Below are 15,006 nucleotides of genomic sequence, written 5' to 3' on the forward strand. Positions count from 1 at the left end.
TTATGTGGGGGATGTCATAGGGGACCTGGCAGCACACTCCCTTCTGGTCACCAGAACCATGTGATTTAGGAGTGCTTCCTACGTGGGCTGAACGGACCCTTCTGTTGTGATGGGGCCCACTACTGTGACAGGGATGGTAAGAGGCTCGTCTTCTGTTTGTTGCTGGCTCTTCCCTTGTGTGGAAGTTGCCAGTCGTGAGTGGGCAGGGCTGGTTGTGGTGTAGCGTCCTACCTCGCCTGGGTAGTCCTAGGGCTGCTGCCAGCCCACTAATAAGCGGGATTAGATCCCAGGATGACTGACTCCTGAGCTTTGTGGTTTGGGACTGGTGATGGACCACTGATGAGTAGGCATGGGAGGTTCAGCAGCAACTGGCTGCAGTGCCCTGATTCTGGCCTGATGGTGACTGGTAGAGAAAGTGTTGAGTTAGGTCAGGATAGTGACTGAGCAAGAACTAAGAGAAATGAGTTAAGAGATTTCAGAAATGCCCTAAGATATTTATGACTCACTCATCTTGGGTTTCTGCAAAGGTTGAGTGGTCCTTTGGAGTGTCTGAGTAGCTGAAAGAAATATAACAGTCAAAGCACATATGCCAAGTGCACATGTTTAAACAGCCCACATAAACCTGTGGTATGTCTGTAAAGAGTAGGCTGCAGTCATTGCAGAATTGGTCCATATCATTTTTTATGAAATAATGGTGACCCTTCTACCCTTCTAGTTGTCGGCCTTATTTCTATGTCTAGAATTTATCAAAACCAATCATGTAATTAGGTTTATTGTACAATTGTTTGTCAAATGACTACGACTGTTGCCTCGAGGATAATAACACTAAAGTTGGTAGTGTGCTGGTAAGTGAATCAATCACCTAGAGCCAGACAGGAGTGCAAAGTCAAGTGGGCCTTAGGAAGTATCACTGTTAACAAAGCTAGTGGAGGTGATGGAATTCCAGTTGAGCTATTTCAAATCCTAAAAGATGATGCTGTGAAAGTGCTAAACTCAATATGCCAGCAAACTTGGAAAACTAAGCATGGCCACAGGACTGGAAAAGGTCAGTTTTCATTCCAATCCCAAAGAAGAGCAATGCCGAAGAATGTTCAAACTACTGCACAATTGCAGTCATCTCACAGGCTAGCAAAGTAATGCTCAAAATTCTCCAAGCCAGGCTTCAGCAGTACATGAACCGTGAACTTCCAGATATCCAAGCTGGATTTAGAAAAGGCAGAGGAACCAGAGATCAAATTGCCAACATCCGTTGGATCATAAAAAAAGCAAGAGAATACCAGAAAAACATCTATTTCTGCTTTACTGATAATGCCAAAGCCTTTGATTGTGTAGATCACAACAAACTGTGGAAAATTCTTAAAGACATGGGAATACCAGACCACCTGACCTGCCTCCTGAGGAATCTGTATGCAGGTCAAGAAACAACAGTTAGAATTGGACATGGAACAACAGACTGGTTCCAAATTGGGAAAGGCTGTATATTGTCTCCCTGCTTAATTGACTTATATGCAGCATACATCATGTGAAATGCTGGGCTGGATGAAGCACAAGCTGTCATCAGTTTGCCAGGAGAATATCAATAACCTCAGATATGCAGGTGACACCACCATTATGGCAAAAAGTGAAGAAGAACTAAAGAACCTCTTAAAAACTGACTTAAAACTCAACATTTAAAAAAATTAAGATCATGGCATCTGGCCCCATCACTTCATGGCAAATAGATGGGGAAACAATGGAAACAGTGACAGACTTTATTTTCTTGGGCTCCAAAATCACTACAGATGGTGGCTGCAGTCATGAAATTAAAAGACGCTTGCTCCTTGGAAGAAAAGTTATGACCAACCTAGACAACATGTCAAAAATCAGAGATATTACCTTGCCAACAAAGGTCTGTCTAGTCAAAGCTAAGGTTTTTCCAGTAGTCATGTATGGATGTGAGATTTGGACTATAAAGAAAGCTGAGCACTGAAGAATTGATGCTTTTGAACTGTGGTGTTGGAGAAAACTCTTGAGAGTCCCTTGGACTGCAAGGAGTTCCAACCAGTCCATCCTAAAGGAAATCAGCCCTGAGTATTCATTGGAAGGACTGATGTTGAAGCTGAAACTCCATTACTTTGGCTACCTGATGCAAAGAACTGACTCATTGGAAAAGTCTCTGATGCTGGGAAAGATCGAAGGCGGGAAGATATGAGGTCAACAGAGGATGAGATGGTTGGATGGCATCATATACTCAATGGACATGAGTTTGACAAACTCTGGAAGTTGGTAATGGACAGGGAAGCCTGATGGGCTGCAGTCCATGGGATTGCAAAGAGTCGGACATGACTGAGCGACTGAACTGAACTGAAGTGAATTAACAAATGGATCTCAAAAAAAAGAGTGTGCATATACATATCTACTCAAGGTTATTATATGTTTTACTGACATAAGAGAAGTCTACCACACAATTTACAAATAATAATAAACTATCCAGTACTTTTTATTTTAAATTCCATATAGCCAACTGATTCCTGCAGAATGTTCTTATTGATTTCCCCCCCCAAATTCTTGTATCAATAGTCAAGTTATGGTTGCAGTTGATAAATGAGTATGGTTCTGACATGAAATTTGGTTGATACTTTAATTTACAATTATGAGTGATAGGGAGGTGAAACAATGAGGACATATGCTGGAACTTTACTTTTTTGTTCAATGATGTCAGCAATTTCTTTACTGAATTTTATAATAATTTTCAAATACTGGAAGAATATTTTTTCAACTCTGTGATAATCACAATTAAATGACAATAAATTCAATAAACTGTTATGTTTAATCTGTATTATTAATAGTTTCACTATAAGCAAAACAATTGATTAAGCCCTGATTTGTAGCTTTTGCTGTTTTCTATTATATAAATACTCTCACAATCAGTTGAGAATTGACCATGGTGAAATTTCAAGGTACCAACTTGAAGTCATTGCACGTGGAGTTGGGAAGAGATCTTCATTACCAAACAGTGATGGAATAAATCCAGTGTACATATAAAATACACATAAATACCTTCCAGAGCATCAGATTGGCTGTCTATAAGCTTGAGGAGTCCTACAACCGTCTTCAGATTTTATAATTCAATAGAACAACTCACAGAATTCAGGAAAGCACTATACTTATGATTATAGTTACAGCAATGGATACAAGTTAGAACAAGCTAAAAGAAAATTTGCATAAGATGAAGGCTTGGGGGTATCCATACATGAAGCTTCTTGTTGTCTTTTTCTTGTGAAATCTTGGGTGGCATTACCTCCTCCCAGCCTTCATGTGTAACTGTATTCAAAACCTTCAAAATTCCCAACTTGGAAAGCTTACCTGAGCTTTTGGTGTATAGAGTTTTTATTGGGGCTTTATCATATGTTGCTCACATGACTGATTTTTAATCTCCACCCCCTGATGGAAATTCAGCCTATACTTTAAGTATTATTTCCTCCAGGAGTTAAAACTGATAAGGAATATCCCAAAGTTCTCATTGTAAATTACAGAGTTAGATTATTCAGTGATTAAAGCCTCAGGCAACACTCCAAATCAAGCAGGGTATTGCAAGGACCTAGAGATCACCTTCTAGTACCTGATGGCAGAGACAAGACCACTTTTTCATTTCAGTTCAGTCTCTCAGTCATGTCCAACTCTTTGTGACCCCATGGACTGCAGTATGCCAGGCTTCCCTGTCCATCACCAACTCCCAGAGCTTGCTCAAACTCATGTCCATCAAATTGGTGATGCTATCCAACCATCTCATCCTCTGTTGTCCCCTTCTCCTCCCGCCTTCAATCTTTCCCAGGATCAGGGTCTTTTCCAGTGAGTCAATTCTTTGCATAAGATGGCCAAAGTAATGGAGTTTCAGCTTCAACATCAGTCCTTCCAGTGAATATTCAGGACTGATTTCCTTTAAGACTGACTGGTTTGATCTCCTTGCAGTCCAAGGCACTCTCAAGAGTTCTCCAGTGCCACAGTTCAAAAGCATCAATTCTTCAGTGCTCAGCTTTCTTTATGGTCCAACTCCCACAACCATACATGACTACCGGAAAAACAATAGTGACCACTTTTTAGGTAAAGTTAATTTTTCACTGTATAGATTTTGATAGAGGTTATGTTGAGACTATAGGTAAGTTTGGGTAGTATTTTCATTTAAAAAATATTATGTCTTCCAAACCATGAGCACAGACTATCTTCATGTTCACTTAGGTCTTTAATTTCTTTCTACCATGTTTTGTAGCTTTCATTGAACAAGTCTTACACTTCTTTTGTTAAATTTTTTCCTAAGTTATTCCTTTTGATGCTATCATAAATGCAAAATTTATTTTAGGATTGTTCACTGCTTAGTGTATAAAAATACAATTATTTTTGTGCATAATTTCTATCCTTCAACCTTGCATAACTTGTTTATCAGCTCTCCTTGTGTATCTGTGTGTGTATAAGTGTGTTCCTTAAGATTTTTTATATACATTATTGTGTCATCTGCAGATGGAGATAGTTTTACTTATTTTTCCAAGTCGAACCTTTTTATTTATTTTTCTTGCCAAATTGCCCTGGTTAAATCTCCAGTACAATATTGAATAGAAGTGATGAGGGCAAATAACCTTGTCTTGCTCTTGATCTTAGAGGGAAAGATTCAGTCTGTCATCATTAAGTATGATGTGAATTATAGAATATTCATAGATGCCCTTTATCAAGTTAAGGAAGTTTCCTTCTTTTCCTGCTTTGTTGAGTATTTATGTACTTTAAGTTTTAATAGTGGTTGTGTTTAACAACCAGATTATAAAGTTCACATGTAACAGTTGGCACTTGAGTCAGTACAAGCCAGCTCTAGCATACTGCTGTAAAGTTGACAATTTTACTCACTTTAACATGCTATTTTCAACTTTGGCAAATGAGGCCTCCCACATTGCTGATTGAATGAATGCTAATGTGCTTATAATGCTAAGTGCCTTCAGGAAAAGATTAAATAAAAATGTTAACTTCTATAATAGATATCAGTTACCACATACTTTTTTAAAAGCTCACAATATATTATCTTTAAGTAGCTTGCATTGAGAGTAAAAATTGTCAAGTACCTAGTATATTCATTTATGTAATTTAGTAAGATGATTATGTATAAAGTGAGCATATTCTAATATATTATCCAGTAGCCTGGCTATCCTAATTCAAGTTTAGTTTGCAAAAGATATTATCAACGAGCATCTTGTTTTTTTGATTAGGGAGGTTTCTGTCGTTGTGAAAATATTAACTCTAAAGCAATACTCAGTAATAACAACAAAAACATTAGTACTATAGCTGTGGAAAATGCCTCATTAAAAACCACATTTCAAGGTACACTATTTTGATTTTGCCTCATTACATGTGAAATTAAGGAAAAAACAATGAGAAAAAAAGTTTTCTCCTCTACCTCAGTTACCTTTAGGAAGTTTAATTAATCCAAGAAATTTGCAGAAGAAGTAAATTTGAATATGAAACTTTGTCATGTAGTTTGAAAGCTTGTTACTGGAACACCATAATAGTTTATACCTGCTATTATTTCCATTAAAATAGGAGAAAAAGGCATCATTGAAGTCAGAATCTATCATTTATGACTTTTACTTATACTTAATAAATGTTTTCTATTCCTAGATTTTTATTAAACCATAAATTTAATGAGGCGAATTGGTTACATAAAGACATGTGAGGCTTATATCTCTATGATCTAGTCTTTGAATGTTCGAATAATTGAGATACTGTTGTATTTTGTATTCTTATTGAAACTAAGTCCCCCTTCTTAGCACTTACCAGGGCCCTTGGGGGAAATTTATTGATTTTTCTTAGAGCAGTAGAGAAGTTTGGTCAGAGTCAGAAAAGAACCTCAAAAGTCAAGAATCCACATGTAAAAATCCTCATTGAAAGCATTTTGAGCTAAAGGATGACTCAAGAGGGTTGACAATTCTCAAGAAAGTTTCTAGTTATAATAGTGGGAACAAGAAAAGGTATTAAGATTTAAAGAAAAGACATCGATTCAAAGAGTGCTCTCTTACCAACTTAGACTTATTGGGGTAAAGTAGATGTATTTGGGCATGTCTTTCTATCTTACAACAATGTCCTTAACCTTTTCTCGAGTCCATGGACATTACTTCCTGGCAGCCATCTTCATACAATGTGATTGTACCTCCTGGGAACAGCAAGTTACAAGTTGGAAGGAAGTTTGATCCAACCTTTAATAGACATTGATTTGTGAGAGAATGAGTCTGTGTGTCTGGAACTATAGCATAGGAACATGGGAATTCTGGGCAGCTGTCTTTTCTCTGCCTTGCTTATTGAGGTGGATAGAAAGTCAGTTAGAAGGGATGAAACAGATGTATATGCAAAGAGAAGACAAGACAAGAGAGAAAAATTTGTGATGTTTAAAATGTCTAAGGGTTTCCGAGCATGAGGAGCAATACTCCTTATTCTTTGAATTTTGTTTGTGCTGTGCTTAGTTGCTCAGTGGTGTCCTACTCTTTGCGACCCATGGAATGTAGCCCACCAGGCTCCTTTGTTCATGAGATTCTCCAGATGAGAATACTGGAGTGGATTGCCATGCCCTCCTCCAGGGGATTTTCCCAACCCAGGGATTGAACCCAGGTCTCCCACATTACAGGCAGATTCTTTACCATCTGAGCCACCAGGGAAGCCCCCTGTATTTTGCTTATTGCTCAGCTATTCATCTTGTATTCATCTAGGAAGCTATTTTTGTTGAATGCACACTTAGATATTGATTACAAATTTTGATTTAAGTCCTCCAGACAATGTAAACTGAAGTAAAATTCTACTTATAGCTTGTTTACAGAAAGAAGAGTAAAGAAGGGTGTTTTAATGGTATAACAATAGCAGAAAAAATTAGGAAAGGCTAAGCTAACAGAAGAAAGAGAAAGATTCTGTCAGATTTTTTTCTACTTGACTAAGTAGAATATTAATGGAGAAGAAAGTTGAAATCCACAGGGAACATCTCATTTTAACTGAGTTTAAAATTATCTAGGATGTAAAAATTATGTACATGGGTGCAAAGAAATGACTGGACTATTGTCAGAGATCTTTGTGGACTCCTGAATGAAAGGAGATTGATCCGAAGGGCACTGGTTGTATGTGACACTCTCTGTGTGTGTGTGTGTGTGTGTGTGTGTGTGTGTGTGTGTGCGTGCGCATTTAGTTGCTCTGTCCTGAGTTGTAGTTGCTCCGACTCTTTGTGACCTCATGGACTGTAGTCCACCAGGCTCCTCTGTCCATGGGATTTCTCAGGCGAGAATACTGGAGTGGGTAGCCATTCCCTTCTCCAGGGAATCAAACCTGGATCTATGGCATTGCAGGTGGGTTTTTTTACCATCTGAGCCACAGTACAGTACTGTGAGGTGCGAACATGTAATTCTAGTAATGGTTTGTTCATACTTGGAAAAGGTGGCAGGAGAGACTGGCATGGGTTTAATGATCAGTGACCATGACAGAAGAGCCTTCTATCCTCTGTTTATTTCCTTCAGCAGAGTTACAGATGTCCATTACAATAGACACTGGGTACTTGAATTTCAGCAAGACATTTGATAATATCTCCCATGACATTATTATGAGTAGTAAGAAGATAGTTGGTTAATGGCAAAAAAGCAGGCAAGTTTATAACTGGTTAAAAAGTATACTCACCGTTGTTTATGTACAGATTGGTATCTATTGGAATAATCAGTTAAAAGAATGAAAAAAAAATTCTCTCTTAGGGCTGCATAAAGGTGATACAACTCAATCCTTTTTTTTCTGTCCCTTTGTACCAGCACTGTTCAATAGAATGTTCTATAATGATGCAAATGTTCTGTAACTATGCTGCTCAGTACAGCAGCCACTGACTACATGCAGTTTTCTAAGCATTTGAAATGTGACTAGTTCAACTAAGGCACTGAATTTATAATATTTTATATTTAATCACTTTTAATTAGCATAGCCCCATATGGCTAAGGATACTCTATTGTATGGCACAGTTTTACACTATTTCCAGATTTTTAATGAAACACACACAAAGTATATATATTTTTATTACGATTAATTTAAAGGTTCATTTTATAGGATTTTGATGTGGTTTTACTAAGAGAATCTTCAACTATATTACAGCTGTTTACAGATGATAAAAATGAGACCTAAAGGAATTAAATGATTTATTCAGAATCACACACTTATCAACTGAACAGGGACTCAAACTAAGATTCTCTGAATCTCAGTGAATACATTTTCATATGTACCATAGTGTAGAAAATAGCCCTTTATATGTATGTAAGCGGGTATCAGACATTGACTTCCAGTGACCAAGCAGTAAAAAATTTTGCCTCTCAATTGTTTTAGTATTAGGTAAAGATATATAGTATTCTGAAGTCATACAGTGACTCTTTGTAGATAGGGATTCCTAAAAATGAAATGTTGAGGTTTTCTTTTCTCAGTTGTGAAGGCCAAAGCTAATTAACGTTAGCTTCCAGTGAGTAAATGTGTATCCTCTTGGGAAGACTATTTTTAGGTTCCCTGAACTTCAGAGTTGACTTCCTCTGTTTTTTCTCCACTCAATTAAAAAATATATTATTAGGACTATGGCACTGTGCTAATGTATTTCTGAGAAAAGGAAAGAGATGACCTGCTGCTGTGTAAAATAGTAGAAAGAAATCAGCAGGGAAGGGATTAGAACAATTAAAATCTTAGTTCGCAAAGGGAGGAAATGAAGTTTGATTAATAAGATTTATAGTCTGTATTTATAGGAAAGAACAAAACTGTATTTCAAATATTACTTGTACCAAACTAAACTCGTATCTTCTTCCACTTTCCAAGATTATAAGACAGTTCCTCTTCCTAATATCAAATTGGATGGGCGTATGCATGTTTGTATAATTTTCTTAAAAGGAGAAATGGACTGTCTTAATGCCATTTTATAGAAAAATCTCTTTGTTCTCTCTCCTTAAGTGCAGGGAGGTTATGTGTAAAGTGGAACTTTTGTTTTTCAGAGAGGAAAAATATCCTCGGGGGAGGAGCCAAGATGGCAGAGGAATAGGACGGGGAGACCACTTTCTCCCCTACAAATTCATCGAAAGAACATTTGAACGCTGAGCAAATTTCACAAGACAACTTCTGATCGCTAGCAGAGGACATCAGGCGCCCAGAAAAGCAGCCCATTGTCTTCAAAGGGAGGTAGGACAAAATATAAAAGATAAAAAGGGAGACAAAAGAGCTACGGACGGAGACCCGTCCCGGGAAGGGAGTCTTAATAGAGGAAGTTTCCAATCACCAGGAAACCCTCGCACTGGCGGGACTGGGGGAAGTTTTTGGCAATCTAACTGGGAGGAAAAATTAAATAAGGCCCACAGATTACGTGCCTAAAAGCAACTCCCAGCAGAAAAGTACCCCAGACGCCCGCACCCACCAGCAACAAGCGGGGGCGGAATGGAGAGGAGCGGGCGGCATTGCTTAGGGTAAGGACTGGCCTGAAGACCCTGAGAGCAATCGGAGGGAGCTTTTTTAAACTGTGGGATAGCAAGGGACAAAATTAACCAGCCGGAACACACTGCCGCTGGTTCGCAAAACAAAGGGACTGAGAAACTCCAGAGAAGAGCTGGCCCATCCCCACTAGAGGTAGGAGGCAGGGGGGAGGGGAAAAGGGCAAACTCAGCCCCTGAGAAGCCACCCCCTCCCACACTGCAAACAGGCCTCCAGGTTCTATCTAAAGACTTCCTGAGACCCGACTGGCGACGCGCGCTGGGGCCGCGGAGGGAAAAAGCACACCGTACCCGGGGAGAGTGCGCCCAAGCCTCTGGCTGCCTGGGCCGCTCGACACGGAGGGAAAAGGCGCGCTGCACCCAGGGAGAGTACGCCCAAGCCCCTGGCTGCCTGAACCGCTCAGGCCGGGAAAGGCCCAAAACGCAGGCGCAACCGAATCCGCGCTTTTGTAGAGTACCTGAATACTGGAACCGCACTCAACGCAGGGCCCGCTCCATATAGAGCAGCCGGGAGCCTGAGCAGTGTAGATGGGGAAAGCACAGACACCCGTGAGCGGGGCAAACCCAGTGTGGCCAGAACACGGTGAGTGTTATCCACACAGAGCGGTATCTGTCTGCAGTGCCCCGCCCTCCCCATAGCAGGACTGAACTGAACTAGCGAACCTAAATAAGAGATCACCTCCGCCTGCCTGTGTCAGGGTGGAAATTAGACACCAAAGAGACGGCAAACAGAAGCCAAATAAACAAAGGGAACCGCTTCAGAAAGGACCGGTGCAACAGATTAAAATCCCTGAAGGTAACACCGACTACACCGGAAGGGGCCTATCGAGAAGTGTAAGCTGGAAAGAGGCGCTATCTGAAATTGAACTGAACCTACACTGACCGCAACAACTCCAGAGAAATTCCTAGATATATATGTATATATTTTTTTTAATTAAAAAAAAAATATTTTTTCTTTCCTTTTTTTAATTTTTTATTTTTTCTCTTTTATTTTCTTTTAAAATTCCCTATTACTCCCCCATTACTCCTCAACTTTCATTTTCATATATTTTTATGATTTTTTTAATTAGGGGAAAAAATTTTTTTTCTTTTCTTGTTTTTCTCTCCTATTTCCTTTTAAAGTCCTCTAATACTCCTCTATTCTTCCTTAATTTTCATTTTCATTTCACTATAACCTTGCCAAAAATAAAAAAGAGAGAGAGAGAGAAACCCTATTTTTAAACTGAACTTCATATACATTTCTAAATTTTTTTGTGTGTTTTTTTTTTGTTTTTAAATATTGTATTTCAAAGAGTCTAACCTCTACACTAGATTTTTAATCTTTGTTTTTCAGTATGTGATATAAATTTTGGACATTTGAGAATCCAATATTCAGTTCCCATTTCTATTCAGGAGTGTGGTGATTACTCTCCCACTTTTGACTCTCTGTTTTCTACCTCAGAACATCTCTATTTCCTCCTTTCCCCTTCTCTTCCCAATCCAATTCTGTGAATCTTTCTGGGTGTCTGAGCTACGGAGAACACTTTGGGAACAGATAACTGCATAGATCTGTCTCTCTCCTCTTGAGTCCCCTTTTTCTCCTCCTGCTCACCTCTATCTCCTTCCTCCCTCTCCTATTCTTCATGTAACTCTGTGAACCTCTCTGATTGTCTCTCATGGTGGAGAATCTTTTCACCATTAACCTAGAAGTTTTATTATCAATGCTGTATAGTTGGAGAAGTCTTGAGACTATTGGAAGAATAAAACTGAAATCCAGAGGCAGGAGACTTATGCCCAAAACCTGAGAAAACCAGAAAACTCCTGACTACACGGAACATTAAGGAATAAGAGACCATCCAAAAGCCTCCATACCTACACCAAAACCAACCACCACCCGAGAGCCAATAAGCTCCAGTACAAGACATACCATGCAAATTCTTTAGCAACGCAGGAACATAGACCTGAGTGTCAACATACAGGCTGTCCAAAGTCACACCTAACACATAGACCCATCGCAAAACTCATTACTGGACACTCCATTGCACTCCAGAGAGAAGAAATCCAATTCCACGCACCAGAACGCTGACACAAGCTTCCCTAACCAGGAAACCTTGACAAACCAATCGTCCAACCCCACCCACTGGGTGAAACCTCCACAATAAAAAGGAACCACAGACCACAAGAATACAGAAAGCCCACTCCAGACACAGCAATCTAAACATGATGAAAAGGCAGAGAAATACCCAACAGGTAAAGGAACATGAAAAAAGCCCACCAAGTCAAACAAAAGAGGAGGAAATAGGGAATCTACCTGAAAAAGAATTTAGAATAATAATAATAAAATTGATCCAAAATCTTGAAAACAAAATGGAGTTACAAATAAATAGCCTGGACACAAAGATTGAGAAGATACAAAAAATGTTTAACAAGGACCTAGAAGAAATAAAAAAAAGTCAATTAAAAATTAATAATGAAATAAATGAGATCAAAAACACTCTGGAGGGAACCATGAGTAGAATAACAGAGACAGAAGATAGGATAAGTGAGTTAGAAGATAAAATGGTGGAAATAAATGAAGCAGAGAGGAAAAAAAGAAGAATCAAAAGAAATGAGGAAAACCTCAGGGACCTCTGGGACAATGTGAAACGCCCCAACATTCGAATCATAGGAGTCCCAGAAGAAGAAGACAAAAAGAAAGGCCATGAGAAGTTACTCGAGGAGATAATAGCTGAAAACTTCCCTAAAATGGGGAAGGAAATAGCCACCCAAGTCCAAGAAACCCAGAGAGTCCCAAACAGGATAAACCCAAGGTGAAACACCCCAAGACACATATTAATCAAATTAACAAAGATCAAACACAAAGAACAAATATTAAAAGCAGCAAGGGAGAAACAACAAATAACACACAAAGGGATTCCCATAAGGATAACAGCTGATCTATCAACAGAAACCCTTCAGGCCAGAAGGGAATGGCAGGACATACTTAGAGTAATGAAAGAGAATAACCTACAACCTAGATTACTCTACCCAGCAAGGATCTCACTCAGATATGAAGGAGAACTCAAAATCTTTACAGACAAGCAAAAGCTGAGAGAATTCAGCACCACCAAACCAGCTCTTCAACAAATACTAAAGGATCTTCTCTAGACAGGAAACACAGAAAGGTGGTATAAACGTGAACCCCAAACAACAAAATAAATGGCAACGGGACCATACCTATCAATAATTACCTTAAATGTAAATGGGTTGAATGCCCCAACCAAAAGACAAAGGCTGGCTGAATGGATACAAAAGCAAGACCCCTATATATGCTGTCTACAAGAGATCCACCTCAAAGCAAGGGACACATACAGACTAAAAGTGAAGAGCTGGAAAAAAATATTCCACGCAAACGGAGACCAAAAGAAAGCAAGAGTCGCAATACTCATATCAGATAAAATAGATTTTCAAATAAAGGTTGTGAAAAGAGACAAAGATGGACACTACATAATGATCAAAGGATCAATCCAAGAAGAAGATATAACAATTATAAATATATATGCACCCAACATAGGAGCACCACAATATGTAAGGCAAATGCTAACGAGTATGAAAGAGGAAGTTAATAGTAACACAATAATAGTAGGAGACTTTAATACCCCACTTACAACAATGGATAGATCAACTAAACAGAAAATGAACAAGGAAACACAAACTTTAAAGGACACAATGGACCAGCTAGACCTAATTGACATCTATAGGACGTTTCACCCCAAAACAATCAACTTCACCTTTTTCTCAAGTGCACACGGAACCCTCTCCAGAATAGATCACATCCGGGGCCATAAATCTAGTCTTGGTAAATTCAAAAAAATTGAAATCATTCCAGTCATCTTTTCTGACCACAGTGCAGTAAGATTAGATCTCAATTACAGGAAAAAAATTATTAAAAATTCAAACATATGGAGGCTAAACAACACGCTTCTGAATAACCAACAAATCGTAGAAGAAATCAAAAAAGAAATCAAAATAGGCATAGAAATGAATGAAAATGAAAACACAACAACCCAAAACCTATGGGACACTGTAAAAGCAGTGCTAAGGGGAAGATTCATAGCATTACAGGCCTACCTCAAGAAACAAGAAAAAAGTCAAATAAATAACCTAACTCTGCACCTAAAGCAACTAGAGAAGGAAGAAATGAAGAACCCCAGGGTTAGTAGAAGGAAAGAAATCTTAAAAATTAGGGCAGAAATAAATGCAAAAGAAACTAAAGAGACCATAGCAAAAATCAACAAAGCTAAAAGCTGGTTTTTTGAAAAAATAAACAAAATTGACAAACCATTAGCAAGACTCATTAAGAAACAAAGGGAGAAGAACCAAATTAACAAAATTAGAAACGAAAATGGAGAGATCACAACAGACAACACTGAAATACAAAGGATCATAAGAGACTACTACCAGCAGCTCTATGCCAATAAAACCGACAACTTGGAAGAAATGGACAAGTTCTTAGAGAAGTATAAGTTTCCAAAACTGAACCAGGAAGAAATAGAAGATCTTAACAAACCCATCACAAGCAAGGAAATCGAAACTGTAATCAGAAATCTTCCAGCAAACAAAAGCCCAGGACCAGATGGCTTCACAGCTGAATTCTACCAAAAATTTAGAGAAGAGCTAACACCTATCTTACTCAAACTATTCCAGAAAATTGCAGAAGGTAAACTTCCAAACTCATTCTATGAGGCCATCATCACCCTAATTCCAAAACCAGACAAAGATGCCACAAAAAAAGAAAACTACAGGCCAATATCACTGATGAACATAGATGCAAAAATCCTTAACAAAATTCTAGCAAACAGAATCCAACAACATATTAAAAAAATCATACACCATGACCAAGTGGGCTTTATCCCAGGAATGCAAGGATTCTTTAATATCCGCAAATCAATCAATGTAATACACCACATTAACAAATTGAAAGATAAAAACCATATGATTATCTCAATAGATGCAGAAAAAGCCTTTGACAAAATTCAACATCCATTTATGATTAAAACTCTCCAGAAAGCAGGAATAGAAGGAACATACCTCAACATAATAAAAGCTATATATGACAAACCCACAGCAAGCATCACCCTCCATGGTGAAAAATTGAAAGCATTTCCCCTGAAATCAGGAACAAGACAAGGGTGCCCACTCTCACCACTCCTATTCAACATAGTTTTGGAAGTGTTGGCCACAGCAATCAGGGCAGAAAAAGAAGTAAAAGGAATCCAGATAGGAAAAGAAGAAGTGAAACTCTCTGTTTGCAGATGACATGATCCTCTACATAGAAAACCCTAAAGACTCTACCAGAAAATTACTAGAGCTAATCAACGAATACAGTCAAGTTGCAGGATATAAAATTAACACACAGAAATCTCTTGCAGTCCTATACACTAACTGAGAAAACAGAAAGAGAAATTAAGGAAACGATACCATTCACCATTGCAACAAAAAGAATAAAATACTTAGGAGTACATCTACCTAAAGAAACAAAAGACCTATACAT

The 15,006-nt window shown here is 38.5% G+C and overlaps 1 long non-coding RNA gene across 1 annotated transcript in view; it reads left to right on the forward strand.

Moving 5' to 3' along the window:
• Nucleotides 1-9,763, forward strand: part of LOC110133270 (uncharacterized) — a 135,487-nt gene extending 125,724 nt beyond the window's left edge. Inside the window, exon 3 of the long non-coding RNA XR_011483781.1 lies at nt 9,006-9,763. This is a non-coding gene — a long non-coding RNA (uncharacterized lncRNA). The remainder of the gene's footprint in view (nt 1-9,005) is intronic.
• Nucleotides 9,764-15,006: the final 5,243 nt, after the last annotated feature.

The sequence above is a fragment of the Odocoileus virginianus genome, chromosome 26, assembly GCF_023699985.2.
Source record: "Odocoileus virginianus isolate 20LAN1187 ecotype Illinois chromosome 26, Ovbor_1.2, whole genome shotgun sequence".
Taxonomy (NCBI): domain Eukaryota; kingdom Metazoa; phylum Chordata; class Mammalia; order Artiodactyla; family Cervidae; genus Odocoileus; species Odocoileus virginianus.